The sequence below is a fragment of the Impatiens glandulifera genome, chromosome 7, assembly GCF_907164915.1.
Source record: "Impatiens glandulifera chromosome 7, dImpGla2.1, whole genome shotgun sequence".
Classification (NCBI taxonomy): domain Eukaryota; kingdom Viridiplantae; phylum Streptophyta; class Magnoliopsida; order Ericales; family Balsaminaceae; genus Impatiens; species Impatiens glandulifera.
In genome coordinates this window covers 42,337,953-42,343,851 of record NC_061868.1, presented here as the reverse complement: position 1 = coordinate 42,343,851, position 5,899 = coordinate 42,337,953, and positions in this window count along the sequence as shown.

Sequence of the window (5,899 nt, the reverse complement as noted above, 5' to 3'; positions counted from 1 at the left end):
AAAGTAATACACTAACAAACGAAGAAATGTCCGTTCGATTTACTGATTAGATACTGTGTAATGAAGCGAACAACCAAACGATGGATCAATGTAAGGGGTTTACATGAACACATCAGTTGTTTTACATTATACTCTGAATTGATAATGACATCCAAATTGCAATCAAACAATCAAACATGATCAATGTAAGGGGTTTACATGAACACATCAGTTGTTTTACATTATACTCTGAATTGATAATGACATCCAAATTGCAATCAAACAATAAAACATGATCAATGTAAGGGGTTTACATGAACACGTCAGTTGTTTTACATTATACTCTGAATTGATAATGACATCCAAATTGCAATCAAACAATAAAACATAACGACAATGATTCGATTTAGCTCACTCCAGAATAAACTAACTACATAATGTAAAATATAACTTCAGACTATAATCAAACATAACTTCATAATATTGTTGAATACACAAAAACCTTCCGTAATCCGTTTACATAAGTACTACACAGATTAACCAACAAAATAGCTGTTCAAAAATACAAATGAAGCTCTAGTCTGATTCATGAGAGGATGACTCGTCAATCGGTCCTGTCAGCGACACGATCTCATGTTCGATGACGGGTGGAATGTATAGCTGAATGGCTTCGTTCATAGCATTGATCCATCGGTTGGGGATTGAAACCGTAAAAGAATTTTCAATTATTGATGCGTACTCTAGGTAAAGATGGTGAGGAGTAAGCATGAAGTCCTCTGGAGGATTGAGTCCATTCGAAGGTAGGGGATTCCTCAGGCCAAATTGTCTGTATATGACAGTTGTGCAGTAGGAGGTAGTTCCCTCCAGGCCCAACAAAATGATGAATGGAAAACCCCTCATCTCGTACATCATTACAGTAAAGAGATACCACGGAACAATGAACCTAATTGGGTGAATATCCGAAATAAAATTCGGAGGCACGAGTCCATTGACCCTTTGCACTTGTAGATTGGCAAAGGAAGTGTAGGGAATTGAAGGACGGGGCAACCAATGCAACTTGTCTAACAACCACAGGTAGAGAACCAAAGGTGATCCACGGCGAGAATAGTTGTTTTCCGCTGGAACAAATTCGTTAAGACCAAGTAATGTCTCAGCAAGTACAAGGCTAGCCAGGTTTGGGGAGTTTCCCATCAGTGCAGGAACTACCTGCAGGATCCTATCCGAAGGCCGTCGTCCTGCAGCCGGACATAAAAAAAATGAGCCAGAACCACAAGCATGATCAGTTTGCTTTGTGTGTGGTTGATGGTCCTCTCAGCTCCCTGGACACGCCAAATGTACTCGTCTATGTTTGTCATATTGAGAAATCCATGTTGGAGGGTAAACAAAAGAGCATCAAACATTGTACATCCATAGAAGTTGTCGCAAATGTTGAAGGCTATATGAGGATCTTGATTGACAGGCAAAATCATGAGTGCAAGACTACCACACCTAAGGATTGAAGCAAAGTCCTCTATCGTCGGGCATATGTGCATTTCCCCAATAACAAAAGAAGGAGAGTCCGTATTCCATCTGCTTTGCATGTGGGCCATCAGTCCGTCGTGAACGTTTATTCGTAATAGAGGTAGAATCTCATCTACATGATAGACATTAAAAGGGACAGGGTCATCGTTGATCAGACTTAAGTATCGCTCCAGCTGTTGCTGCGATAAAACCAGCATGTCTGGGTCCATCTCTACATCCATCTTATGAGTTTTACACTAAATGACTGAAGGAAAGACACCGGTAGATAGAGATTTGGGAAGGAAAGAGTCAAAACAGAGAGAGAGGTGAGAGTGAGAGTGTAGTGTGAGAGTGAGAGTGAGAGTGAGGGTATGAGAGTGATGATCTTGATACAACAGTAGTTGAAGTAATAAATGAGTTTTCATTCTTGAATTGACATCAATACAGAACTTCGGTAGGGGCATTACATGTTGCGAGGATATCTTCGTTTATGAATTGGCAAACATATAGTGAAGAAGATATCTTCGTCTCGGATTTTCAAAATATGGATTGCACCAAAAAAGAACATAAGAAGATATCTTCGTTTAGGATTTTGAAAATTTATAGTTAAGAGGATATCTTCGTTTATGAATTTGAAAATATATAGTGAAGAAGATATCTTCGTCTCGGATTTTCAAAATATGGATTGCACCAAAGAAGAACATAAGAAGATATCTTCGTTTAGGAATTTGAAAATTTATAGTTAAGAACAAGGCCACACGAAGACATAAGAATATAATTTCGTTTCAAATAAGGTCATCATGTCAATATTACGGTTGCAAGTTTATCAGTTTCATGATGTTAACAATATATCTTCGTTTAAGAATATTAAAACACACAGTTAAGAAAATAACCTCGTTTATGATTTTAAAAAAATGGGTACAAGAAGACACATCAAACATCAATACATTATAACTCCATACATTAAGATCTGAATTGCAGTCCATACATTAAGATCTGAATTGCATTATAAGTTATAATTCACTATCAAACATCCATACATTAAAAATATGTGAATTGACCTGTGTAAACATAAGAATTACTGTACAAGTATAATTCCGTATAACACATACAAATCCCTAATATCTTGATCTAATTGCAGTCTTTAACTTGAACCTATTGACATTGTGCTCAGACATAAGAATTCTGTATAAATATTTTATCCTCAACGTACTCAAAGCTTCTCCTGCCTTCAAAAGAACAAGAGAAAGTATAAGAACATCTAAAATTGTTCAATGTCATACACTAACATATGGTATAACACTTACATTATTTTCGTTGATGTCAATAGACCAATCCTTCGCCGTTCCTCTATATGTTTCCATATGTCTCATTAAATATACACCACAGTCTGTCTTGTTTGTTTGGTCTTGCCAGTCCAGCTTTGGGGCCGTTATCCTGTATTTTTTAACCTTTGCAGCCATTCTTTCCATGCCTTGACTTACCAAGAAAGTCACAAAACAATTGAGTTCTTTCCTCAAAGTGACATACTTGTCCATAATTTTCATTCTATGAGGACGACCGGAGTTGTCTAGTACAATGATTTTGGAGTCTTTAATGTTCACACAAACAAGGAAGAAATTTCTGGAAAAGACAACGGATAGGAATATCTGTAAAAAGAATACAAACATTTATTATTTTATTGCATACTCGTTACTTGGAATTGAGGGATATGTACATACCACGTCAGCGAAGATGAGGTCTTCTTTTGTGACTTCGTAGTTTCTCATGTCTTCTTCAATGGATTGGGAAAATAACGTGGCATCATGCTCCATATTAACCTGCAAAATAAGGGCAGAGCATCAAAGTCATGAACATTGAAGGATACATAGCACAAAAAAAGAGAAGCACTTACATGTGAAATTGATGAGAAACAAATTATTCTTGGTTCATGCCTTGGCAACCTACGGCATTTGAAGTGCACAATTATGGACCAAGCGTCAATCACTTCGCTCGCAATTTCTTCACCCATTTTCATTGTTTGAAATAGCCGACGGGTGATATTACCCGGTGCACCTTCGTACAGAACGTCACTGCAAAATACATTCATTTAGAAGACCATAACTAACTAATTTCATTTTTCAAATTTCTAAAAGCATGCGAACTAACTTACAATGGAGGCAGGTCTTCATCAAACACAAAATCGGCTAATCTCTGTTCCTTGTTGGTTATTTTGTGGTCCAACATATCAGCAACCTGTTGCATGTAAGGGGATCAAAGGTGCACAGGAATTTTTGAGATCTTCCTCTTAGGATATTCTCTAATGTTGATGCGTCCCCCCCCCATCACCTTCATCTTCATCTTCAGAAGATTCAACGGCCTTAGAAGCCTCAACCTGTTTCTTGCCTTCACCCTGATCACTTGGTGCAACAGACTGAGTTTGGGGTTCCTCAACATTTTCCTTCCCTGCACCCTGATCATTTGGTTCAACATGCTGAGATTTGGGTTCCTCAACCTGTTCCTTGCCTTCACCCTGATCACTTGGTGCAACAGACTGAGCTTGGGGTTCCGCAACATTTTCCTTCCCTGCACCCTGATCATTTGGTTCAACATGTTGAGATTTGGGTTCCTCAACCTGTTCCTTCCCTTCACCCTGATCATCGTCTTCAACAGTGGTTGTCTGCACTTTGTGTGCCTCATCCGGTTCCTTCCCTTCACCCTCATGATCAGTTGGTTCAACACTGGGTGAGTCATCTTTGTTGGGCAGAACTGAATCCTCAGGTTCGTCCTGTTGAGGAGGGGTGACTTGGCTTGAATGTGCTGAAATACAGCCTCTACATCTTCCTGTTCAAGAAGGAGTGATTCATCTTCAATGTCCTGACCTACATCCTCAACATCTTTCAGTTGCATAGGGGGTGACGGAGCTTCATTGTGCAGAACGGCATCATCGAGATCATTCGGTTCAACGTGATCTGATGGATTTTCTTGATTTGACATCACTGCATCATCAAAATCATTCAGTTCGACCCGTGCTGGTGGATTGTCTGCATTGTCGTCCACTGGATTCTCACAGGGGTATTCAACCGGGGGACTATTGATTTTAAGGCCCGCACACAGTACAGTGTCCCTAAGTGCCTCACTTGGAGGATCTTCCACACTTACACGAACATCACCATCGTTCACCACCTTCAAGTGTTTCATGAACCCTTCAGACTCTCTTAGGTTTAGGAAACCGGCCTCAAAAAAGGCTTCGGATCGATGTTGCGTTTCTCCAACTCCCCTGATAGGTAATTCAGCTGTTGGGCTGTATCTTTAAAAGTTTGCAGGATTTTGGATGTCAACATCTGTACATTATGAAAAACAGATTTCATTAATCTTGAAAACAGGATAATATAGACAAATGGGAGTCAATTTCTTGTTTCCACATACCTCATTATCGTCTTCTGTTACTTCAACCGAGTCAATTGGATTCTCGGGTTGTTTAGCTGCTAAGCGCGCCCTTGCACGACCCTTCCCAAAACCACCGGCACGAACTTCTAAGTTGGTAAACTCTAACACGGTGACGTCATCCCAACAAGAGATTATTGGAAATTTTCTTTCGTAGGGGATACGTTCACCTTCCACAAAAACACCATCTAGGTAGCAAATCTGGAGTAAAAGAATGGGAAACATGTTAGAAAATATTAGATATCTATAAATCATATACAAGAGAGGCAACAATACTTACCAATAAAAGGGTTATAGGTCCATCGAAATATGGATTTTTATCTTTACTGGCTTTTTCTTTCCAACTTCTTACACTGTCAACCAATCGTTGTAGTGTGAAGTGGCACCAGTTCAGTTCCTTTATGTTATCAACATCCATTAAGGATTTGAGAATTTTGAACCTGAAATGAAAAAAATACATGTGTCAGTATTCCCAAATACAATTAGATATATAATAGGTTTGAATACATGTTTACCTTGCTCGTGAATTTTGAACTGGACATAAAAAACTTGAGACAACAAAGACAACGAAGTCGATTTTGAAATCGTTGTCTGCACTTGTGTTACTTAATATCTTGGGGATCATAGAAAGTGTTTCGGGAGCTTTTGAGTTTTCCCCGGTCCATCTGGTCTTCCAATCCCTCAAGAAATTAAAATAATCAGGGTCCTTAGTCTTGTCCCCCCCAACGGACTCGACTACGTTCGTTGCCCCTCTAGGGAGGTTCATCACGAGCTGTACGAGATCTTCATCAATAAGGATCTCATCACCGTTGGCCAATACCAGAGAACTCTTATCCGGGTCAAAACATTGGATTATGTGTCTGGAAAAATGCGCCAGTCACTTGGAGACACCCATTGTAAGAAGAGAACCAAACCCGATTTCCTTCACGGCTTCCCTCTGTTCTACGCTCAATTTAGGAATCAGTTGAGCGAGGCCATGAGGTGATGATCTGGT